The sequence below is a fragment of the Tiliqua scincoides genome, chromosome 2, assembly GCF_035046505.1.
Source record: "Tiliqua scincoides isolate rTilSci1 chromosome 2, rTilSci1.hap2, whole genome shotgun sequence".
NCBI lineage: Eukaryota > Metazoa > Chordata > Lepidosauria > Squamata > Scincidae > Tiliqua > Tiliqua scincoides.
The window spans coordinates 195,573,334-195,599,983 of NC_089822.1; the positions used below are offsets into that span (position 1 = coordinate 195,573,334).

General features: G+C 44.6%; 1 protein-coding gene and 1 pseudogene across 4 annotated transcripts in view; both read left to right on the forward strand.

Moving 5' to 3' along the window:
- GRIA1 (glutamate ionotropic receptor AMPA type subunit 1) overlaps window positions 1-26,650 on the forward strand; it is a 232,930-nt gene that overhangs the window by 36,579 nt on the left and 169,701 nt on the right. The gene's annotated exons all lie outside the window — the stretch shown is intronic.
- On the forward strand, window positions 21,718-21,831 carry LOC136643358 (5S ribosomal RNA; annotated as a pseudogene).

A 26,650-nucleotide genomic window follows, 5' to 3' on the forward strand; every position in this document is an offset into this window, starting at 1 on the left:
GTGACTGAAAAAAATATATACTGGATTGTTTGAAAGAGAGAAATGTGAATGGGCAGTCCAAAACTATCCCCTGCCAGTCAATAGCATGCAGTGCTGCCAACAGAACATAAGAACGTGAGCTGTATGGTAATGGGGGGGGGGGCGGAACCAAATGGCTTGGAAGATGTAAGTAAAAATCTTTTTTTTTTACTTACCTCCTCGTAGGCCGCCTGGATGCCAGTTGGTCTCTTCGGATCTATGCCAACAATTTAGCTTCTGTAAATCCAAGGAGCCTCAAGAGCATGTCGGGCTGGGAAGGGGGCATAGGATCTTGACATGTGTTGCTGCTGCCAAGATCCTTCCCCAACAGCCCCTGAACCATTCCTAGTTTGGCCTGTTCCCCTCCCTGATGTCCACCAAATCCCCGAACTGTCCTTGCAACCCGGCATGGTGTGGTTGATCTGCTGGTATTCACATTGGACCTCCAGCCATTTGTACTGGTGGTCTCACAGTGCACAATAGTGCAGCTTTTACGATATCAGCCTGGAACTTACACCAGGAGATCATGATACCTGCTGCCATTAGCCCTCCGTAGGATTGGGCCATAAGTTTTATGTGGGAATTGGGAAGAGAATACAGGCCACTGCACCTCAGAATTAAAAAAGAGGTACACTTGAAACAGATAGCTGCGGCCAGTAAGTTAACAGGACGGGTGGAACGGGGGAGCATCATGTGCTGTTTGGGGTGGGGACTAGACCATGCTGGGATGAGGGGGAGGATCTTGGCAGCAACAGTGCAAGCCAAAGAACCAGCTCCCCCTTTCTGGCCTGAACCCATCTCCAGGAGTCTTTTGGACTTATACCAGCAAAAGAGCTGGCATAGGTCCAAAGAGACTCATTGGCAGCCAGGTGACCTATGGAGTAGTAAATAAATAAGATTTTTACTTACCGCTCCTGGGCCGTATCATCATCCTTCCACCACCACAGCATGTAGTACATGATCAATTGGGACTGCTGCATTGTGCAGGTTGGTGGGGATTAGGATTGGGTTTTTTGTGACCCTGCTGTGATTTTGCTGCATCTAAAGGAGTAACCTTTTTTAGAATTATTTTTTATTTCTGAATAAGCAATGTTTCTTTATCTCTGGAATAAATTATTATTAGGGTTTCTACTCTGAAGCTTTGACAGCAGAGTACGTGCTTGCATCTTTAACATGAGCGGTATCTGTTCTCACTAAAAGCCACAGGTTGGTTCTGGTCAGAACGTTGATTCTTGTGCAATTTGTAGCTCCAGGCTCTCATCAGATTGGCATATAAAATGGAAACAGATGCCTTTTGTAACTCCTGTAATGGACCATCTCAGCCATTAGATCTGGAGCAATCATTTTCTGAGGGCTCTTTCTCTTCAGGGGCAGTTTTTTTATTGCATTATTCATCTATGCCCTTTCCACAGTAAACTCTTGTCTTCTTATGATTACAGCTTGACTTGGGCCTGATGAAGTCCCATCAACCCGCCCGCCTGTTTGAACAATCAGTCTCATTGATTTGTTTTGAATTAAGGAAATGTACCTTTTTGTTACATAAGACAGTTGCATTTTTGTTTTCTGGTTTTTTTGGCCATAACTTTTTATAGAATGGAGATAGTTCACTCCGGTTTTTTCCATTGCATTCTGCAATAAATTACACATCAAATGGCATAGAATGTGATGGTATTAGTCCTAGAAACCGTAATTTTAGCTATTTTGGTCACTAGTGGTGTCATCCTCCCCTTTGCGCATCACTCCCCTTTGTGCGTCACTCAGTGTGGCCTGCACCCCCCCCCCAGTGATGCCTTTGCTTGGTGGGGTGAAGCTTTCTGTGGCAACAAGCAAATCAGAGATCCCAACATTCATCATCACATCTCTGAACAATGTTTCCAGATTTAACAGGACGCATGTTGTGATGCACTATGCTGAGATTATTTTCCTTCAAGGGAAGAAGGAAAAAATTTTCATATTTTACACGCACACACGCACACTGGCTGCAGAAGAAAAAAAAAAAGAATTAATAGCCAGCAGGGCTATCAGACAATAGTTTTATTTTTTACAATTGCTCCATCCCAAATTTATAGTGACACTAATGAACCAAATTACAGCCCAATCCTGAGCTGTCCGGCATGTGGGGCTGCAGCGGCGCTGAAAATAGTTGCCACTTCATCCTGAGTGCAACCTGGGCACTGCCGGTGGTTCCTCAGAAAAAGGAGACTTTCTTTCCCTTTCCCAGGTAAGGTGAGTAGGGTCGACATAGAATCAAGAGCCTCCATGTTGGGCTGGTGGCCCAACACGCAGGAGCAAAGCTCCACCAGTCCTGTCTCCCTCCCGCCCTGCTCCCTCCCCCAGAACACCTCCTCCCCACCCTCTCCCCAACCTGCCTTCCCCTGCCCTGGAATGCTTCCTCCCCGCCTCCCCCCACACCCCCATTTCCCTCTCCACCATCCGGCGATCCACATGACCGTGGAGTGGTGGAGCAGCAGTGGTCTGCCCGTACTGAGCTAGCACTGGTGCTGGACTGGTGCTGAGGGCCGCAGGTATGCCTTATGGCACACTTGCAACAGTGCACGTTGATTGTAAGGCGGCACACACTGTGTAGGATTGGGCCTTTAATCATTTCTAGAGTCAATGAAACTCTAGATGATGTTAATTAGGATGATGAATTCCCCAGTTCATTTTGCAAAGAATCCTAATCATTTCTTTAAAACAACTAATTGAATTAAATTAAGCTAGAAAACAATGTTGGCTACTAGAGGTCAGGGTGTCAATGGACCAATGGCCAGCCTCCATTTTGTAAAACAGGGTATTGCATTTCTGTATATTCAGTGACAGTCATCATCCCCGTGTGTTTATTATGTTTTACTCAAGTGAAACAAGTTTAGTAGACATTAGTTCTCTGAGGTTTGATACAAGCCATGCAGCACAAAACATGGTCTTAAATATTTATCACCCATATGGGAGAATATTAAACATTCCATTTCTTTATTGTGTACAGCACTGCTGAATATTTTATATCGATGGCAACAGGCCACATACTTAAAATGGATTGCAAACTGACTACATTTGCAAGGAAAAGATTGAAAATGAGAAACAGATTAGGATTAAATTTCTCAGATCACTTCGGTGTTAGGCTCTGGCTATTCAATGATGCTCAGATTGTAAATAACATAAACCCATGCTAATGTGTGCATAGATGGGTTCCCAGAGCCCAGACAGAGGCCCAGTCTAGGGCATGCTTGAAATAATAATGCCACTGTATTAATAATAACCAGATGGTGTAATGCTATGGCATGCTGCACTGCTGGTTTCATTGAACCAGTGAACTGGCCCCATTTAGAAAGTGCTTTTATTTTTCTTCTATTAATTCTTGAATCTTCTCGTTCTCAGTGTGACATGTGGATGCTTCTTTACGAACATGACATGACAAGCTCTCCAGTCATTCTTTCAGGGGTGATGTCATAGGTCAGCCAGATCAGGTATTGGCTGAGGGCCCATACCATCAGATGGCTCTTCTAGCTGGATTTACCCCTTAACCCTCAGTACTGATGGCAGTGGGGGTGCTATCAGAAGTCCTGGGGGTGCTATCAGAAGTCCACTGGCAGAGTTTTTCCCCAGGGGCCCCAGTAACCATGCACCAACACCACATTCTTTATCACAGCTCAACAGCTATGCTTTCTGTTCATATGACATGCAAATCAGATGAGCCTTGCAGTCTTAACTGGTGAACTTGTGGACGTATTTGAGCTTCAAAATACACTTCTACAGGCAGAATAAAAAATGCTGAAGGTGAATTTGAACATATGTAGAAAGTATGTTCTACATCATCATCATATCATATGATGATATCATATATAATATTATACTTGCATAATACCAAGTATGCAAACATCACAGAACATTCGTTGTTGATTTTGGAGGATGACCTTTTCCACCCATCCAAGATAACAGGCTGAGGCTAGCTGGCTGCCATTGGATTTTGTGCTTTCATGTGATTGGGCTTTGGCCAGTTCAGTCACAACTGGCAGGAATTGTGCAGCTGCAAGGTGGCCCACGAGAATGGCTGTCCAACCCGGGCTGGCACAATGGCTTTGGCCAAGCTCAGGGAGAGAAGAAGTATAGCCTGGTGGTCTTTGGATTGTTGCTGGAGTGCAGGTAGTCTTTGCTCGGTGAAATGTACAAATGCAGTAGCAGTAAGGTAAGTAGGGGAAGCAAGGTACAAAGGGAGATAAGCTAAGACCCCAGGGTCTAGGACTCTACTTTGGGGGGGGGGAATTACATCTATCAGTCAACTTAATATTTCTCAGTTTGTGTTGACCTGTCTCAAATTGCCAAAATGTTCCCCCATTTTCGCCATCTCAGAATGGAGCAGATAAATTGGGGGATGTTTCATATCAGCCTGGGTTTAGACAAACTTACATGTGACAAACAGTTGCCATGGGAAACCTCAAAGCCTCTCTCTGTCTTTCTCTGTCTCTGTCTCTCTCTCTCTCTAATGATTAAAGCAAATGCTTTCAAATGCTCTGATACAACAACAAAGATAAGTTCATGAGGTGGTAAATGGAGCACAGTTCATAGTGTCAGTTCTATCCATTCATTCCATCTAATCTTTTAACCCGAACTTTATATCTTATTCTTGTGAATTCCACAACCTGCTCAAAGATTGCATGCGTTGTTTCGCAACATATTCAATGCTATTAATACTTTCATTAATATTATGGGTGTCATGCTATAGGGCCATTATTTGTGGGTGCTTTTATCCTTTTCTCCGTCTTTTTGTTCCATTGCTAGATCCCTCATCCAACTGCCCAGCGTTCATTACTGTCTGATATTTACAAACCTACTATGAATAGACTGTAAACAATAGAGCTAATGTAGCTTCATGGAAAGAAAGAATGAGTGTCAGCAGCCTGGGTCCTGCAGGAGTTCTGTTGCTAAGGAGTGCCTTGTAAGGCAGAAGATTAGCCTCTGCATGGAGATGCAAATGCATAGGGTCTTTCAATGATTGGTCCCATTTGCTCCCCACTTCAGCAATTGGCCAATAAAAAACGGATGCCAAGAAAGACACAGGCATATTCCTTGATCCCAAGACCCTCATGATAGCATCTTTTAAGCCCTTCAGTAGTTTCCCCCTCAGGAATGGATGGATGCCAAAATCATTTCCGGAAGGAGACAGAAGAAATCCAAATGCCTGCGCTACACACACACACACACAGTGCAACACAGGCTGAAAAGTAATGCACTTCTTGTGTGTATGATTAATTGTGAGCTCAGCAAAGTTTACACTCCCATTCACATCAAGGCTGGGCGTTGCATCAGCACTTGGAAAATGGGTCACACAACAAGGAGGAAGGCAGCCAGTGCCTGCAAATTTATTACCGGTCTCCCAGTTTTCATTATAATGCCTCAGCTGCTGAGGCGGTAAGATTCTTGGCTTTTGTTTTGTTAAGTAAGCATCTAACCTCCTTGACTCCGGAGGAGAAAATATTGAAAATATACCATGAAGTGGGACCAAGAGGATCATTAGAAAGTTATGGCAAAATTATTATCCTCCTAAAATCTTGTCAAGGGGCATCCCCAGATCCCTGCTGATAAAATCACTGATTAACCTGCTGATAAAATCACTGACATGGTTGATGTTCTCCTAATAGCTTTATTTCCCATGTCTTTCTGACTTTTGTCATTGCCTTAAGGATGCCTTCAGCTTCTGGCATTCTGAACAAAATATCAAAAATTGGAGCCCCCTGTGCCTCACCCAAGAGCCCCGTTTTCTGGGTCAAGAAGTCCCTTCCTGCATCGCTCTCCTAGATCATGTGTCTGGTGGCTGTCACCACCATATTTCAACACACATCTTTTGCTCGCACCCCCAGATATTCTTCTCCATCCTTTCCAATGACCCCTGGTCCTTAGAGAGCATCCAGATCAGCTACCAGGAAAAAAAAACAAACAGCAAAAGAACTATGAAATGAACAGTGATGATCTCAACATCTGGAAATTCTGACAGGAGATGTCATTTATGTCTCAGTGAAATCTCTCAGGCTGCAAAGGATTTCTGCAGCATTCCACCTAACGTGGAATTTAGTGGTGGAGCTGCAAGCGCATCTCAGTAAAGTGAAAAAAAAAAGAATTCCGGGGAACTTACCAATGGCTAGCACTGGACATTTCCTGCAAACCCACCCCAGATGCAGACACCCCATGTCTGCAAGTGTGCATGCCTTTGTATGCATGCATGAAAGTGGCAGTGAGACTGCTTTATCCACAGCGTTTAGGCCACAGTTTGCACAGTTGCATGGAGACTGTAGTTCCTACAGTTCATCTTAACTGGGAGTTCCTACGGTTCATCTTAACTGGGAGTGTGCCACATGTCCGCAGGTGTGCATGCCTTTGTATGCATGCGTGAAAGATGAGAAACTGCATTGCAAGCCTGGACTTCCTTGATTCATAGATCATCTTTGCAATGAACTCAGTGGGTGACCTTTAGCCAATAACTTCCTGTCAGTCTCAGTTTCCCAGCTGCAATATGGGGATACCAATACTTACCCCTACAGGGTTGTAGTACAGGGTACTTCAAGATAATACTTTGCAAATTCAGAAAGTGCTATGCTAGTGTTAACTACAGTACTCTTATTATAGGCTGCCAATTCCATGGAGAGAGTTGATCCTGCCCTTACCGTAGCCTTCTATTTCAGCAGAAATGGCCGTCTGCATGTTGCATATTCTATGCAAAGGCTTCTAGACATAATTCACTCACAGTTGCACTGCCTTATATGGGTACAATAGTACAAGTGTGACCTAGGTGGGATCTAGCAGGGTTTCCAGGAATTCCGTACAAACCTGGTGGTGCACCCATCCAAGCACACAGTTACTTGTGTTTTTTCTCTGTTGCATGACAGCATTACTGGTTATATGGTACATAGTGATATGCAAAGTGAACTACTACACACAGGCAATGCTACGAGGGAGATCATTTGTGTGAGCATTATTGAATGAGAGCATACATTAACAGTTTTTCCCCCTGCACATACATGGAAAGTATATTTTCCTGTCTACTGATTGATGTGCTTGCAAAGTATGTCACATGTATTATCTTGAATATGAAAGGTTCAGTGCTAGCCGAAACAAGTGTCTTGTTTACTTCAGACTTAAGGAATGTTGAGCGGTGGTTAGTCAGGAGGAATAGAGGGTAGTTTCAGTACACTATGGGATATTACAGATAAGGAATTTGGTGTGTATCCTAAGGCAAGTGGATTGATCAAGGTGTACACAAGACCAAATGGTTGGCATTTGGAACCAACCGTACTGGCTTCTGCCTTTCCATTGGACCATTTCAGTGACGTGGAGAGGGGGGATTTGCTGCATGGGTAACAGCCTATCCTCCATACCTACTTTACCCAGGCTTCGTGCACTGGAGAGGACACTCTGTTCCAGAACCACTATTCAGAGTGCGATACCATAGTCTTCCGAGACTGAAGGATGCCAACACAAGACCAATCTCCAAAGGCTGCTTAGTTTGGGGATGTTGGCTGGGATCTCATTGAACAATGGGTGGAAAGTTTATGTCAAAGGCTGATCTGCTTGGGTGGGTGATGCAACCCTAAACTACCCATTGCAGTTGATATTGTCAAAAAACAATTTGGCCATTCATATTCCAAAACCGTTTCTCACATCTTCTAGGTCTCTGCAGGCAATAACACAGCTATTCCCTCTTGTTATATCTAAATTTTGAGTGTATGAAGTGAGACCATCTAAGCTGGTGAGTGGTGTTTTGAAAAGCAGGAGAAAATGTCCCTGGGAAATCCCTCTTTGCAAAAGGAGAGCCTGCTGGATCTCTCTGTATTGTGCGATATTGTTCAAGAGGCAGCCAAGGTTGCTTCCCTTTTCTTCAGCTGAATGGAACTCAGCTGGCATTCTCTGACCTTGTTTAACAAGGCCCTTTCGGACTCAGAGGAAGCAAGGTGAAAGGAATAGGTGATAAGGAAGCACAGGAGAGCTGACCTCCTACTAGCACACCAGCTAGTCAATTACCTTCCCAACCGGGTGCCATAGTTGAAGAACTTCTCATACATTTCCTCACAGGGCAGACTTCTAATGACTTCAGCCAAGAACCTCTTTTTAAGAGCCACATCCTGAAAATTGTGTTGCCAAGGTCTCTCCAAGTGAGTTTTCAAAGCAAGTCACTCTCTCTTGACTTGACAATCTGTACAGCTCATTGCTAACTCCATTTACCTGGAAGCCTGTCCCAATGAGATCTGCTTCCAGCAAAGGAGAATTAGGATTGCAAGTGCACAGTATACAAATCCCATTGTCTCCTCTAAAGCATACCTTTTTCTTATCCCTAGCTCCCTTCCATGCTCTCCTCAGAGCTTTAGGGATCAGAATCAATGCATCCTGGAACGTCAGTTGAATCCAGTTTTCCTTCCCACACTACAGTTAGAATAAGATGTTTCACCTGAAGGGATTTACTTGGCACAGAACAATGGAGTTTAATAACTTTTGCAGTGTTTGCTGACCCTGATTCATAGGAGGACAAGGAAGAGTTTCTTTCACATTTGCAATCCAGGACTGTCCCCTTTTCTTCCTGTCAGGCAAAAATTCAACACGTGTGATTTCAGAAAATTTCTTGGACCAGCATAATGTAGTGCATAGAATCTAGAATTTTTCAAAGGAGTTGCAGATTCAAATCCTTTCTCAAATGCAGCTGATCAAGGCTCCATAGGGGAGAGAAAGCACACCTCCTAAATTCCCTCTTCCAATCAGTCAGGGCCTCTGAGAAGAATTTTATCAGGGGGTACAAAGTTTCTTTTGGGCCCCTTTACAAAGTGGGGGTGAAAGAGTGGAGGAGGATGGTGATGGGCAAGCAGAATGGGGTGGGGGGAGGGGGGAGACATCTGGAAAAGGCTTTGGAGTCTGGTCTACCCACTCATTTGGCATCGGCAGCTAGATAATTCAGAAAACCAAACACACTCCCAAAGCTATATTGAAAATCTTTTAAATATAGAAAATCATGCAGAAAATTACTATCATCATATTTAGGCTCACACTAGAATGGAAAGTGTCCTGTGCATACTAAACCTTGCTTCTGCAGCAACTGTAGCCCCATAGCTGTGTCCCTGGGCTCCTAACATATTCCTTCATGGTCAGCGGATCCACAAACCAAGGAGCTACTGTAGCAGTCTAGTTTCCTCCCAGATTTGACACTGTGTTAAGGAGTATCATGTATGCATTCCTCAGCTCAGCATATATGACTTGCTAGTAGCTGGAGTCACAAGCTTATGATAGTGTCTCCAGCATCCCATGCGGGCAGCAAGGTGGGCAACAAGTCTGAGTAGATAAGAAAATGTAAGGACCCAGGAAATTTCTGGGTCCGTCTTTTGGCTCCTGGGCCCCCTTTTTGACACTGGGCCCAGGTACAAATTACCCCCTTTACCTCTCTCTCCTAGGCCCTGCAATCAGTTATTGGAGGGAGATTAGCCCTGTGTTCTGCTGTGTTCATAATGGTACAGTGGTGAAATCAGACCATTATGTACCTTTGTTTCAAAAACCCCAATGTGTGAGTGACTGTAGAGTTGCCAACATCTTTTTCTAGACCTGCTCCTGTGTCATTAACAAGCAGTCACGCCCATTAAAACATAAGGAAAGTCTCTCATATGAAGTCAGACCCTACTGGCCAGCAGTGGCTTTCCGGGTTTTTCGGAGAGACATTTTTCTCTGCCCTGCCTGGAGATGACAGGGATTGAACCAACAACCTTTTATATGCAAAGCAGGTACACTGCCTCTGAGCTATAGCCCATCCATTCTATGTTCCATTCTATGCCACAAAAATCTTTGATGGGATAAAAACTCCCCATCTAATATTGTGTTCATCAAGTTGCTGTTAAAGATCCAGGGACAAGACCAACAAAAAAGTCAGCAGTCTCCATTCTTTTTGAAGGGAATTTCAAAATTCTTGCAGAGATGAACAAACAAAACACGCTTCAGGTTTTTGTTTGTCTTTTAAAAAAGCAAAGATATCACATCTCAAATGTATCATATCTCAAATGTATCATGTTGCGCATAGATGTCTTCAGATAGAGTAACATCTCATAAAACTTAACTGTCCCCCTCCCCCCTTACCATCCTCCTCCTTTGGAAGTTTTCCTTAGGATTCCTGGGTGAGCAGAAGCTTCGAGTGGTACAGTAGGAAAAGTCACTCTTGAAAGTGAGTATGCTGCTCTAGGATGAGTTTTGTATTCAGCCCGAGAAATGCTCATAAGTGTTTGCGCAGTTACTTGTCATGCAGAACCCATGTTGGGAGGGCAGCAAAGCATCCCTTTTCCCCATAGGGCTGTCAAATAAAGCACAATAAGATGTTGTAGGAGGTGATCATGCAGCAAGTCTCAGGGAAAAAGGAAATGGAAGAGCCAGACACTGTAGTTCAAGAGGATTTGTAATGGGATCGAAGGATTTCCACCTGGGCCGCAAGTCGCTTCTGCAAATCTACCTCTGACCTGCTGCTGCTATGTGAAAATGCTGTTGTGAAGAGCGAAACTGTGTCCTTGCCACATTCTGTGTAGTAAAAAAGCAGCAGCCCTCTCTTGTCTGTCAAATGGATCTTTTTATGAATTGAAACAGCTGAGGGGCTGGTGGAGGAGCTAAAATGGTGGAACTTGCCAAAGGAGACCCAAGTGGAAGGTACCACTTCGTCTTCATGCTGCTTAACACCTGCTTCATACTTTACATTTTTTAAGGTATACCAGTATACCTAATTGGTTTCACATGTGCACCAGGGGTAAACAATGAACTAGATGCAAATGGATTGGGACAATGGAAAAAGGTAATTTAAATACATACATGCACACTTATACACACATGTAATGAAGCTAAACCAGAATGTTTTTGTAATGGAAAAGCAGGTTTTGGAGGGAATAATTTTGAGTGGAGAGGTCGCAAGGGGGTGTTGCTTAATGTTTCTCCACCCACACCTTCTGAATTTCATTTTTAGCCCCCCCCCCAAATAAAATAAAACCTACCCCCAGCTTATTTTCCTTCAACGAGGAAAAGTTTCTCTTTGTAAACATCTGCGGAATGCTGTGGGAGGATCCTGAGCCCCAAGTGGGGCAGCACTGTCTGACATGGGACTCTCCAATTCTGAGCTGACTCCATGCAGAACTGGGACGGGGAGAGGTGGGGGGAGATTTTGTACTCACCTCTGCCAGCGTTGGCCTCTGGGGTGCAGGGAGCCCCATGGAGACCTCTGCAGAGCTCCCCATGCCACGGAAGATCTTTAAAAAGCTATTTCTCGTTTTATAATCGCATTTCTGGTTTTATAATCACAAACTGGAAGTGGATCATGATTGCTCTTTAAAGACATCCTGTAGCATGTGGAGGTATCCGCAGGGCTTTCTGCACCCCCTGGAGGCTGACGCTGGTAGAACTGAGTACAAAAAAACCTCCTTTGATCCTGGCAGTGGTGTGATTCTGGGGATCACTGTGCTACCTTCGCCCAGCCCCCACAACAATTTGCAGTGGTTCCCAGAGAGATGGTCACAAATAACCATCATGTGATGTTTCTCTAGAATGTAAGCATTTTTTTGTATGCTTGTTTAGTTTTTTTGTTTGTTTTCATTAAGAAGAATTCAATTTAATTTTTTATTCTAGAAAACTGCATCCATTTTGTAAGTCATTTGTAATTCCCATTTTTTTTCATCTTCAATTCCCCATAAATACAAAGGGAAGGTTCCAGCCTAGTTCCCCAGAGAACCTTGTTTTAATTAGTACTAATTGTTCAGAATAATATCATCTCTGGAAATATTGGTTATAGGAATGTACCTTTGATGAGACCGATACTACAAGAATCTCACCCTGAATTGCTTCTCTGATCTGAACTCAAGCCTGGTAACTTTGAGGCTTAATCAAATAAGAAAAACAAGAGTAAAACAACCATGTGGTGTAGGGTTGACCTTGGACATAGAGGATGTTTGTTCAACTTCCTGCTTGTTTGGGAAACTTGCTGGGTGATCTTCCACAAAACATTGACTCTCAACAACTAACAGCCTAATCCTTTCTGGGGCTTATGCTGACAGATATCCCAATCCATCAGTGTAAGTCCTGGAATGATGGTGTGAAAGTCACTACATTGTTCTGAGGGCCACAGCTGCCAGGGGAAAAAGATGCCTTGCATGGGCAACAGTGGCCCACTGAATCTCTTCTATTCTGTAAGTCGGAGGGGCAGTATGGGAGAGGATCATGGGTGGTTTGGGGCAGGGAGTGGCCTGAACCTGGGTGGGGGGGGGAGACAATCTCAGCAATAGTGATGCCACCAAGATCTTAAGCCCCTTCTCCCCGCAACATACCCCAGCTCTCTCCTAGGGAGACGCAATGGAGGCCAGAAGGCCAATGCGAAGTTAAGGGAAAAGTGCCTCCCTATCATGGCATGCAGTGCACATAGTGGTACTGCATGCTATGGGCTGGTGGGGAATAGGATTAGGCTGTTTATAATCCCATGAGATCCTACACCATGGCTTCCTCATGAGGAAGCTGCTTGAACCATTCACGAATGAGGTTATACTTTATCTCCAAAACTAGACATGATAGGGCAAAACGGAGGCCATTTTTGTAATTGGCACCCCAAATTCATATCAAACCACCATAGAGTTTGGGAACAACTTTTCTGACCCTCAATTTTGTAGGCCTGTGATATCAGTGTGTGCTGCTGCTGCTGCTGTCAAAAAACCCCCTTCATGGTCCTGACCCACCCTCCTCCTTGTCCCGCGTCCACTCCATTCTACCTACTTCTGACTCCCTTCCACCCTCTGTATCCATTGACCATGGGTTCCTGGAGCAGCTGCTCACTGCTTGCAGCGGTGCCCAGGCCACACACACTGCATGTTGTATTTTGTGATGGCTGGAAAGTGCATCATCATCATCATCATCATCATCATCATCATCATCATCATCATCATCATCATCATTATTATTATTATTATTATTATTATTATTATTATTATTAACAGTATGCTGCCAGGCAGCAGCATAAGGCCCTCCAAGGATCAAGCCATACATAAATGTGATCCTGCATGATCATCCTGATTCACTTTTCGCCCATACTGTGTGCTTGAAGATCTGTTTGGCCGTGGCAAGATTTTCCCCGCCTAAACCGAGTCCCTATCTGAGTCCCTATCATACTTTTTACCTTCCCTCATGGCATTCCAAACCCCTTAGATGTGGAGCCTAGATACGGAGATGTGGAATTGTGATTCTAGGCCCATCTTTCTGCTTGTTTTGAGACACTTCCAGGCTGCTGATTGGCTCAAGCTGTGTTAGAGGAGTCCAGGGATGTAGATTGGGGAGATATGATCCAGGTAAAATCTGCCAATTTCAGAAGTCACTGAGACAAGGATGTGGCAATTCTGGGTCTCAAGTTCCAGAGTCAAAGGTCCATTACTTTTTGAAGCAGATGTGTTTACAGTCAATGTTCCTGCCATGGCTACTTACTTCAGGCAGGGCATCAGCTTAAACTTCAATCGCTTCTGGAAAATTACATCTTCCAGGTGGCCTTTCATAAGGAGGAAGATAGGAAGAAAGAAGAAAAGGGGGAAAAAAACTTTTTAATCATGGTTGGATTTTATGTTCTTCTGGCATTCACACATGTCTGATGTTCATGAGAAGAGCCTTGCTGGATCAGGCCAAGGACCTACCTAGTCCAGCTTCCTGTATCTCATGGTCACCCCCAAAATATCTCTGGGGGCACACAGACACCAAGATACCTATATCCTGTGCCAATCCCTTGCATCCACATTCAGAGATAAGCTACTTCTAAAACCCAGAGGTTGCATGATTCATCCTAACTTATAACCTGTGACTGACTTTTCCTCCATAAAACTGCCTCATTCCCTTTTAATGACATCTAGGCCAGGTGCCATCACAGTATCCTGTGGCAGGGAGTTCCACACATTAATGGTGGGCTTGATAAAGAAATATTTCCTTCTGTCTATTGGTCTAAGTCTTTGGCCACTTAACCTTAGTGAAAGACCCCTGATTCTGATATGGTGCAAGAGGGAGAAGAACTTCCCTCTCTCACTGCAGCCATCTCATGCTCCTGTGAGGAGGCTTCTGTAACATCAGGGAGGTGCAGTTGCTCAACACCTAGGCATGATGTCACAGGGTTGTTGTCTTTAAGTGAAAAGAAGCAGTTTTGTTTTCTGAACTATGTGAAGCTTTTCTCGCTTTGTAAGCTTCAGTTTTTGAACTGAAAAAGAAAATCTATACAAAACCTATTGGCCTACTGGCTTTTCAATCTGTTTTATACTAAAGTCCCAAGAGAGACTCACTTAATAGGTAGTTGAAGCCTGGGGATTTCAATCTGATGCTTTGCCCTAGAAAGCATGATCATGTTTTCTCACTCAGGGCGGCAGACGGTGCTTGATGGCAATGTCAGTGGTGAAACAAAGGTAGGCTCTGCGAAACCTCAATTATAGGAAAGTTGGATAAGCTTTGGGGCAATAGTAAAGCTGATTTAATAAAAAAAAGTAAGAGTCTATTCAAGCAATTCATTATCTATGCATTGTTCTCTGGGGTGGAAGCTGAGGCCAGTCAGACACGGAAAAACAGAATGTTGCATAGTACAGCAGATCTCTTTAAGAACAAGGCTGTTGTTGGTTTGAGATAAAGAACTAAAGCAAGAGGACTGAGAACAGGATTCTTCTGATTTCCCTTCAGTACAAGACCAGGAAAAAAGCAGAGAGTAGTTAATCAGGGCAAGTGCTGACATCCATAATGCAGCAAAAGGCAGCTTCCAAAAAAACTGTTCAATGGATCAGGGGAGGAGTCATTACCAAGGCCTGCTCATCTATGCAGATGAAGCACCCACTTTGAGTGGCAGACTGGCAGGATGGTAGAATTGGTACAGAGTGCCCCCCCAAACACCCCACACCTGTCCCCCACCTTGCCAAGTCACTGCTTGGCCAGATGCTCATCCTCCAGCCTGGCCTGGTGTCCCTGTTGGTGCCCAGCCATGCCAGCCCTGGAGAGCAGCCACTGAGATCTTCTTTCCACAGGAAGGTCACAGCAATGGCTGGACCACAAGACAAGGAGTGAGTGTTCACAGAGTGCAGTCATTGTGTCAATCTTCTTCCCTTTTGAAAGGGAAGCTTCCAGGAGGAAGGTTGCCTTGGCATCTCCTATAACTACCTCTGTCACAGGTCCAGCCACCACTGAGATCTTCATTCCACTGTGGTTCTGTTCCCATTTCAAATGGCTGGACCAGGGGAGAGAGCAGAAATCCTCTGCCTGCCTCTGTCTTTTTGAAACTTGGGAGGCAGTGGGATGAAGACTGTGACAGCAGTCATCCCTATTACTCCACCTTCCTCCTGCTTCACAAACAGCAGTAGATGTTGCAGCTGAGGACTTCAGTCCATTGCCTCCCTTTTCAAAAACACTGGGGAAGGCAGAGTGCCGAGGAGGATTTCCTCTCTCTGCCCCAATGCAACCAATTTGAAATAGGACTCACAGTGGAACAGTAAATAGAACCAACAGTGGCTTGCAGTGGGGAAGAGGATGAGGAGATGGGCACATCTCCTTCTCCTCTTCATTCCAAGTCACTGTTGATTCTATTTATTGTCCCACTGTGAGCGAGAGGAAGGTGCAAGGGAGCAGAGCATGTGTGCTGACACACACTATAAAAAAGATGGCAAAATACTGTAAGCCACCACCTCCGTCATGGTTCTGTAAGTCAGTGTTTCTCAAACTATGGGTTGGGACCCACAAGGTGGGTCGCAAGCCAATTTCAGGTGGGTCCCCATTCATTTCGATATTTTATTTTTAATATATTAGACTTGATGCTAACATGGTATGTGCATTTGGGAAAGTGTGGCAGACCTGTACTTTTAACAGGTTACTATGTATATGCTTTTAACAATGGTAGTAAATGGGACTGACTCCTGAGTAAGTGTAGGTAGGATTGCAGCCTAGGATTGTTAAAAAACTTTTCCTGCTTGATGATGTCACTTCCCATCATGGTATCACTTCCGGTGGGTCCTGACAGATTCTCATTCTAAAAAGTGGGTCCTGATGTTAAAAGTTAAAACCACTGCTTAAGTGAAGTTGGGTAGTGATCTCCGGCAGAGAATCTTCAGCACCCTCAGCAAACTGTACTTCTTGGAGAAAGCTATAGCAGTTAAACTGGGATAGCATTGTTGGTAGTGTAGAACTGCGTTGCAGGATCACACTGGGTAGCTAGATAATGACTTCAGAGTGCTAGATGGTAATGTATATTTTTGTGCTTGCTCATCTTTTAAATGCATTGTAGAAGAAAGGCTACCATTCTGACCTACACACACTGGACGTGCGTAATACAAGTATTCATTTATTTGTTTGATGGTATTGTGTTTAAATGCAGTCGGTCTTATGCTTTAACTCAGCACTTAATGAAATGGCTGTAGTGATATTGGCTGTATCATCATTCTTCTGGTATGCACCCAATCTTCTTGGTGTGTAGTTGGTACCCGTAGACAGATATAGAAGTTTCAGTGGGTGAGATGGCAAAGACAAAAACTCATGACTCTTCCCAAGTTTTAGAAATCCCATCCCATTGTTAAATATACTGAAAATTTCACCATCTCCCCATAAACAGATTCTAGAAACCTCATTGTAGCCCTCTGTCTTCAGTGCAGCAGTTGAGCAGTAGGCAGTACAAGTAGAATCCAGGGGACCTGTGGAAGTTTGCAAATCACCCTAGATATATTACAGCCCAGACGGAGCAAGCCAGACTCACCAATGTTAGTGGAGTTACTCATAAGAAAAATTTACATTAGTACATCTTAATGGTTACAGAGTGATCACACGAGCTACTCAACTAGTGTATATTTCCAAAGAGTTTTTGCAGCTCAGACTTGGTAGACAGATCGGCGATGTCATTATTGTTGCAGACATTTCAAGTGACTTTGCGGGCAAGTCTTTTAAATAGAGTGCATCTCCTTGGCCAACTTGGATTTAACACAAACCTGGGATGAATACAAGAAGTTGTTCTCCCAGGCTGATTCAGTTCATGGTGACATTTCCAAAAGAAATGAGAAGTGAAAACATCTAAAACCAAATATAGAAAACCCTTTTTTTTAACAACTCAGTCCTCAGTGATCTGGTTGTCTACCTGCTATGTACCTGAACGACCCCACGGATCCTGCCTTTAGGTTATCACACCTTGTCAAGTATATTCATGCTCAGGTTTGAGAGCTTAGATTTGATGTTCCTTGGAAAGATCCAGTTGTTGAATATCCTAAGTTTGAAGGGCCTTTTTTCCATAATGATGCCACTGCACAACTCATCACTAGTTCCACTGATGTCAGAGAGTCTACCCTGCCCTGACTGCACTGTGTGAGAGTCTTTCTTTTTTTGTTATTTACAAAATTCCATATGCACAGAACTTCCACCTGAAATATACAGACCTCAGCTAGACATGAACAGTTTTTGCCCCAGGCCACTTCGCAACTATGCTGAAGGGAGCATGCATGGTGTTCTGTTTGGGGTTCCACAGTAACAGCATATTAGTAGGAAGGAGAATTACTACTATTGTTAGTAAACATTAAAACAAGGAATGCAAGACGCTTTCCAGATGTTGAACACTGATCAACAACTCCCATTGACATTCATGTTATGCTTTTGGAAGAACCAAACAGCTGTGCTTGTCTGATTACCTCATCCCACAAAGCCAATGTTGGCAATACCTTGACTTCATATATTCATTTGGGCTTGTGACAGGTAAGGCAGCAGACATATCCGATGAGATGGAAAGAGATAAATTGCTTGATTCCCGTGACTGGAGCGACACTACAACCGCTTAAGTGTTTTTATGGCCATCACCTCATTTCCTGCAGTTGCTGTCATGCCAGTTAGGACACAAATCCCACTGGCTGAGCTTGTTGCTGACAGGCTGTGAATCATGAAATGAAAATGCTGGCATGCGAGAGTCCAGATGTGACAGGTGGGGATTCTTACAGCAATGATGTATGTGGACACTATTGGTTAAAGTGCACAATAAAACAAACAGGCAAAAGAAAAGTGACCTCCTATGACTTGTTGCCTCCTGTAACAAACAGGCAGCCAAAGGCAAGCTGCTTGTAAAAAATGTTCTGACTGCCTGTATGAGGCAGTTTGAGGCAGGTGTGCTCCTGGAGCAACCTTGGAAGCTGGCACAGACCAACAGAATAATCCCATCTTCGGAGTCTGAAGTCTTATATCGTTGAATGTCACTTTATTGGTTGCCTCCATTTTAGAAATGAACAAGTATAGCCTAGCAGTTTCCCCCTGAGTTTAGGCTGGAGTTGAGCCAAATTTTCATGAGGATCATGTCTGGTGTGTCAAAAATTGCAGGTTTGGTTAAGGAGAACTTTTGATTAAACAGCTATTAAGTTGCACAAAAGTCTGTCCTTTCGTCTAAGTCTTGGACTGTGGCAGAAGCTCCCCACACCCAGGCTGTTTTTTAAGGCTCTAGTCAAGGGACCTGTGCAGATTCTGAGCTAGCATAGAACTTAGGGAAGCTCTGAAGTCTTGAGGAAAGGCGATCACAGGGATTGTCTGCTCAAGCTTGGGGAAGTGCACCACAATTTAGTGGCTTAGATGGTATGCCTTTATATACACTCTGCCAGCCCTCTGCCAGTCCATGCCAATTTCAGCTGGGGAGGTAGCCACCTCAGATGGGAAGAGAAGCTGAATATACATTTAGCCCATAGCCAGTGGCGTTTGTCGAACAAAGGACAAAGGCTGCCTGTAAAGTATAACCCAGAAGCTGAATAGTACAGAAGCTGCTGAGGAGTTAAAAACTGTCTGAAATACAGAATAATAGGAAAAAAATAAGGAAAAATACAAGGGGAAATGCAGGAGATTTATCACAAGGGTCTTCAGTGGTGAGTTGCTTTTTTTTCCTATGAGTTGCTTGCAGCCTTTTACAGTCTGCCTGTTGAACTCACTGGGGAAATTATACCTCTGTTCATTTGGGAGAGAGATAGAGACCCGCTGCATGAATGAAAACACATGGTTGGGATCCTGCTTATCTTCACTTCTGTTTGTGTTTGTTTCATTTACCTGTTCATATCTTGCCTTATTCAACGCAATGGAAGCATCTAAGGTGGCTCACCATCCTGAAGTTAGCTAATAAATGTACAATATTATATATTTAAGAAATTACAATAACAGAGCTGGAAACTTTCGTTTCCTTACCTTGCACTAAGCCTCCGCTACCCCAGTGGGTCTCCTCTGATTTATGCCAGCTATTTTGCACAGAATGATGGAGAATAAGGGAGAGGGAAGGGGGGAAAGAGGGAGCTCTGGATACTGATCCATCAAGTGCCGCCGGTAACTGTCCCCTCTCTCCCCCCATTCCACTTCCTTCCCTGCTCCGAAACTCCCTGTCCCTTCCCCTCCCTCATCCTTCCCACCCAACCCCCACCACCAGCTTACCTGTGCTGCCCGTAGAAGGCATCCTCACTGGTCTGTGTGCAAAGCCACCAGCCATCTGCACTGCTGGCTTCATGACACACACCAGGGAACATCACTTCTGCTAGCAGACTAGCCCGTTAGTATCGGGTTGTTAATTTCAGCTTGTCTACCCTCATTGAACTCCTCACCAAGTCCAGATGGGGCTGGAGTTCAAGACTGCTACTTATAACATTTATAGACCACTATTCAAGTCAAAGTGTCCCAGTGCAGTTTATATAAGGTTTAGATAACAAACCACCATGGAATTCCAGTTGTGGACTGTTGCTAAATCCGGTTTGATTGCCCCTGGAGGATGTACCTTCTGTCCTAAGCATTCTAGTTGAATCAGCTTTGAGAAAACTGTCAAAAGTGTTCAAAGCGTCAACATGAGGGAAATCATTGGTGACAGCCTCTTTATCAAGCACATATTTCTCTGCACCACCTCACTTGAGCAAGGAGAATTGGAGATCCATTGCTAGCATGCCATTAGTAAGCAGGGAACCAGAGTAACTGAGGAATAACTCTTAAAAAGGGATAATTGAAGTATTTGATTAAAAACCTCATAGGGTTGGATCTGGAAGAGTGGAGTTATTCTGTGCAGCTGGGTTTTGTTGAAACCACCACCACCACTGCAGCCCTCTGAAAATCTGCTGTGGAGGATTGGAGGATTGGATCCTATTTTGCTAATTGTGTACCATTTTCACTGGTTGCCATTTCATTTCCAGGCTCAATTCAAGGCTCTTTTAAAGCCCTAAATAATCAGAGACCAGAATACCTCAAGAATCTCCTTTCTAAATATGATCCTGCCCAACATCATTCATCTTCTGAGGCCTTGGTCTTTGGGTCCCCTTTGGGCATTGACAGGGTCTGTTCAGGACTGGCACCCAAGGTCTAGATAGCCTCCCAAGAAAGGTCCACCTGGCCATTTTGCTTCTTTCTTTCAAGTGAATGGCAAAGAAGAAATTCCATCAGCTCTGCAGGTCCTCATTTGATTTGTTTGTTGTGTCTAGTGACTTTTGGAGATTGTCACTGGTTTTCTTTTTTCATAATGGTATTATATTCATTTTATTTTCATTGTAAGTTACCTTAGAATAGATAATTGTTAGAAAGGCTGGGTATGAATGATGAACGTAAATTATTTAATAAAATGTTTTCAAATATACAAGTAAAGCATGTCTGGTGGCAGACCAGGTCTCAGGTCTGCTGCCTCACATTATATCGTCAGGGAGACACGCCCAGCACCACATGGGAAGCCTTCGGCTCTCACCTAACCCTCCCAGCTTCTCTCTCTCTTTCCCCCCAAAACTGCAACTGTGGTTTCTGCACACAGGTGCTCATAAACATGCATGACACATCGCTTTTCCCCTTAGATTGAGAGAAGCTACATATAATGCATGTTTATGAGCACCTGTGTATATTAATGTATGCTTATGAGCATGTTTATTAGCACCTTAACTGAGGAGAGCTATCTCCCAATCTTTAGCTCCCACTGAAGAAATCATAGCCAGGCATCCTAGGCAGGGACAGCCAAACGCGGGACGTTGCCTGATGTTGCTGCCCTGGGTTCACCATTGTCACCTCTGCTACTGAGTGGGGGGGGGAAGCCCCTTACCGTGCTTTGTCATGCAGCTTTTGCAAACCTAGAAATGTGGGACTTCCACTTTAATTTAAAGGGATCGGAAATCCTGCTCTTTTTGGTTTATGAAAACCAGGGATCAGGGCCCAGGAGAGGGGGGTAAAGGGGGTAATTTGTACCCAGGCCCAAGGTCTAAAGGGGGTCCCAGGAGCCAAAGGAGGGGGCCCAGAAATTTCCTGAGATCTTATGTTTTCCTTCCTATTCAGACTTGTTGCCTGCATGGGATGCTGGGGACACTACTGATGCCACATGGGTTGGTAGACCTGGGCTCCAAGGACTTTTCCAGCTGTCTCTACCCTCCCCCCACCCTGTTTCACCCCTCTCTGCCCCTATTCTGCTCACCCGTCACCACCCTCCCCCGCTCTGTTTCATTCCTCCCCCTTTGCAAAAGGGCCCAAAAGAAACTTTGTACCCCCTGATAAAATTCCTCTCAGAGGCCCTGCCAGGGATGGGAACTTGAGTCAGGTGACTTGAGTCTGGGTTGCAAAAAAAGTGAGTTTTTTGCTGACTCGTGCAGATTCAAGTCACCTGCACCAATGACTTGATGGATTTGTCCATCCCCAGTGAAAACCACACAATAGAGCAGGCGCCTGATCTGCTTTGCACTCACTTTTAGAGAGTAGGAATTGGATCACTATTACCCTGCACATGCCCGATCTCATCTGATCTCGGAAGCTAAACAGAGTCAGGCCTGGTTAGTACTTGGATGGGAGACCGCCTGGGAATACCAGGTGCTGTGGGCTTATACCATAGTCTTTTGAGACTGAAGGTTGCCAGCCACTATGGTTCATGTCCACAGCAGGCTGGAGGGAGGATGCAGCAGACTTGAGGTGAAGGGCCCCCCAAATCTGCTGCCCCCCTCAGCTGTGCCATCTGTCGCATGAGGCAAGCTGCATCAGGTTGCATCATGGCTGGCCCAGCAGTGACCCTGGGCTAGTCATCAGGAATCTGTCTAACAAAAGAAATGCTGGCCAGCAGCCAAATCAGTAGTATGGGAGGAGAAGCATGTGGAGTCCTTCTTAATGGGAAATGTGAAACCACACACTCTTCAAACTCGGTCTGCCTCTATATCAGATATACTGCTGTGAAACTAATTTAATTGGGACTAAAGTTTGCTTTAACCACTAACGGTGCCAAAATAGCACATGGCAAAATAGTCTTTTTAAAAATCCCAACTTCTGTTAGCAAACGTTTGCCAGAGGCATTGCAGTACTGTCAAGCCCACGCTGATCCCCCAAAGCTGATCCTGGGAAGGCAGACCTACATTGTGCTTGGGTCTGAATGACATCTCTGTCTTGCTGCAGACTCTTTCTCTGCTTAGCATTTTATCTGGTTGATGTTGGGCAAGTCCACTTATTTGCCAATTGTTTCCTCTGTGGATTTCCCAAATCATTTCCTCAGGGCACTCCTGGAATCCAAAAAGATCACTAATCTCAGGAGCGCCTCTTGGCTCAGTTACTGAATTTTTCTTGCTGTAAAATGTATGCATTTTTAATTTTTAAAAAATTACCCAGCAAAAATAGCCTGGAGGGACTCTCAGAGTGAGTAAGAAAAAGGGCCCATATTGAAGGGAAAGGATGGATTCTTACTATGCCTGGTGGTTTGTTTTTTGTTTTTTTTAACAGAAGGGAACTCTTATTTGTGGGGGTCTGCATGGAGACCCATGAAGAAGAGTTGCTGCTTGAAGTGTACAGAAGTGTACATGTTTGCCTGGTTTTCCAACTGCGCACCTCTTCGTCAGTTCTGAACTCATATTGTGTACTCACAAACACGACCGGTTGCATTAGAAGAGAAACACCTCCAAGCAGCACTTTCACAGAGGATGCTTCTGAAAGTCGCCTCATACAAATGTCTCCCCTGATTTTGGAATTCCAAATTACCTAATCTTACCTAATTACCAGTTACCTAAATCTCTCCCCCCCCCATTACTCAGTCAGTAGAACAGATGAGTGAGGAATTCTCATGTTGAGAATGAAATTATTCAATATCTTAATTTCCAGACCCTTCCAAATACTGGTCCTTGTGACCAAACACTGTGCAATGCACTGTTTGTTGAAAGGGTCTCTCTCTCTCTCTCTCTCTCTCTCTCTCTGGTGAGGTTCTTTTGAACTTTAAAAAAAAAAAAAAAACTTACATTGCGGTCTATGTCCTGACCTCAAGTTATGTTAGAAGCAGGAAACAGCAAATATGTTAGAAGCAGGAAACCCGCCAGAGAAGCGGTTGGCCGTCTGGATGGTGAGGGAGGGAAAGGGAAGATAAAAGGAGAGACTTAGAGATGGCAGAGAAATTAAATGAGTTCTTTGCATCTGTCTTCATGGCAGAAGACCTCGGGCAGATACCGCTGCCCGAACGGCCCCTCCTGACCAAGGAATTAAGTCGGATAGAGGTTAAAAGAGAAGATGCTTCAGACCTCATTGATAAGTTAAAGATCAATAAGTCACCGGCCCCTGATGGCATCCACCCAAGAGTTATTAAGGAATTGAAGAATGAAGTTGCTGATCTCTTGACTAAAATATGCAACTTGTCCCTCAAAACAGCCACGGTGCTGAAGATTGGAGGATAGCAAATGTTACACCGATCTTTAAAAAGGGAAGGAAGGGGGACCCAGGAAACTATAGGCCGGTCAGCCAGACATCTATACCGGGTAAGATGGTGGAAAGCCTCATCAAAGATAGAATCTCAAGCCACATAGACAAACAGGCCTTGCTGAGGGAGAATCAGCATGGCTTCTGTAAGGGTAAGTCTTGCCTCACGAACCTTATAGAAGTCTTTGAAAAGGTCAACAGGCATGTGGATTTGGGAGAACCCTTGGACATTATATGGCTTGGCTTCTGTAAGGGTAAGTCTTGCCTCACTAAACTTATAGAAGTCTTTGAAAAGGTCAACAGGCATGTGGATGCAGGAAAACCCGTGGACATTATATATCTGGACTTTCAGAAGGCGTTCGACCCGGTCCTTCACCAAAGGCTGCTGAGAAAACTCCACAGCAAGGGAATTAGAGGGCAGGTCCTCTCATGGATTGAGAACTGGTTGAAGACCAGAAAACAGAGTGGGTGTCAATGGGCAATTTTCACAATGGAGAGAGGTGAAAAGCGGTGTGCCCTAAGGATCTGTCCTGGGACCGGTGCTTTTCAACCTCTTCATAAATGACCTGGAGACAGGGTTGAGCAGTGAGGTGGCTAAGTTTGCAGACGACACCAAACTTTTCCGAGTGGTGAAGACCAGAAGTGATTGTGAGGAGCTCCAGAAGGATCTCTCTAGACTGGCAGAATGGGCAGCAAAATGGCAGATGCGCTTCAATGTCAGTAAGTGTAAAGTCATGCACATTGGGGCAAAAAATCAAAACTTCACAAATAGGCTAATGGGTTTTGAGCTGTCTGTGACAGATCAGGAAAGAGATCTTGGGGTGGTGGTGGACAGGTCAATGAAAGTGTCGACCCAATGTGCAGTGGCAGTGAAGAAAGCCAATTCTATGCTTGTGATCATTAGAAAAGGTATTGAGAACAAAACAGCTAATATTATAATGCCATTGTACAAATCGATGGGGCCACACCTGAAGTATTGTGTCCAGTTCTGGTCGCCACTTCTCAAAAAAGACATAGTGAAAATGGAAAAGGTGCAAAAGAGAGCGACTAAGATGATTACTGGGCTGGGGCACCTTCCTTATGGCTATGGAGGAAAGGCTATTGCATTAGGGCCTCTTCAGCCTAGAAAAGAGACGCCTGAGTGGGGACATGATTGAGACATACAAAATTATGCATGGGAAGGATAAAGTGGATAGAGATATGCTCTTTACACTCTCACATAACACCAGAACCAGGGGACATCCACTAAAATTGAGTGTTGGGAGAGTTAGGACAGACAAAAGAAAATATTTATTTACACAGTGTATGGCTGGTCTGTGGAACTCCTTGCCACAGGATGTGGTGACGGCCTCTCGCCTGGATGCCTTTAAAAGGGGATTGGACAAGTTTCTGGAGGAAAAATCCATTACGGGTTACAAGCCATGATGTGTATGTGCAACCTTCTGATTTTAGAAATGGGCTATGTCAGAATGCCAGATGCAAGGGAAGGCACCAGGATGCAGGTCCCTTGTTATCTGGTGTGCTCCCTGGGGCATTTGGTGGGCTGCTGTGAGATACAGGAAGCTGGACTAGATGGGCCTATGGCCTGATCCAGTGGGGCTGTTCTTATGTTCTTAAGTTGAAATGTGTTGGGAATTAAATATTGCTTTTTTCATTTTTTCAATCCGTTTTGACGTGCACGTTGGGGGAAAAATACCAGGCAAATCTCTAACAAAAACCCTTGACTTCCGACGGGCGGACTTCCCTCAAATGAGGAGGCTGGTTAGAAGGAGGTTGAAAGGGAGGGTAAAAAGAGTCCAGTCTCTCCAGAGTGCATGGAGGCTGCTTAAAACAACAGTAATAGAGGCCCAGCAGAGGTGTATACCGCAAAGAAAGAAGGGTTCCACTAAATCCAGGAGAGTGCCCGCATGGCTAACCAGCCAAGTTAGAGAGGCTGTGAAGGGCAAGGAAGCTTCCTTCCGTAAATGGAAGTCTTGCCCTAATGAAGAGAATAAAAAGGAACATAAACTGTGGCAAAAGAAATGTAAGAAGGTGATAGGGGAGGCCAAGCGAGACTATGAGGAACGCATGGCCAGCAACATTAAGGGGAATAATAAAAGCTTCTTCAAATATGTTAGAAGCAGGAAACCCGCCAGAGAAGCGGTTGGCCCTCTGGATGGTGAGGGAGGGAAAGGGAAGATAAAAGGAGACTTAGAGATGGCAGAGAAATTAAATGAGTTCTTTGCATCTGTCTTCACGGCAGAAGACCTCGGGCAGATACCGCTGCCCGAACGGCCCCTCCTGACCGAGGAGTTAAGTCAGATAGAGGTTAAAAGAGAAGATGTTTCAGACCTCATTGATAAATTAAAGATCAATAAGTCACCGGGCCCTGATGGCATACACCCAAGGGTTATTAAGGAATTGAAGAATGAAGTTGCAGATCTCTTGACTAAGGTATGCAACTTGTCCCTCAAAACGGCCACGGTGCCAGAAGATTGGAGGATAGCAAATGTCACGCCTATTTTTAAAAAGGGAAAGAGGGGGGACCCGGGAAACTATAGGCCGGTCAGCCTAACATCCATACCGGGTAAGATGGTGGAATGCTTCATCAAAGATAGGATCTCAAAACACATAGACGAACAGGCCTTGCTGAGGGAGAGTCAGCATGGCTTCTGTAAGGGTAAGTCTTGCCTCACGAACCTTATAGAATTCTTTGAAAAGGTCAACAGGCATGTGGATGCGGGAGAACCCGTGGACATTATATATCTGGACTTTCAGAAGGCGTTTGACACGGTCCCTCACCAAAGGCTACTGAAAAAACTCCACAGTCAGGGAATTAGAGGACAGGTCCTCTCGTGGATTGAGAACTGGTTGGAGGCCAGGAAGCAGAGAGTGGGTGTCAATGGGCAATTTTCACAATGGAGAGAGGTGAAAAGCGGTGTGCCCCAAGGATCTGTCCTGGGACCGGTGCTTTTCAACCTCTTCATAAATGACCTGG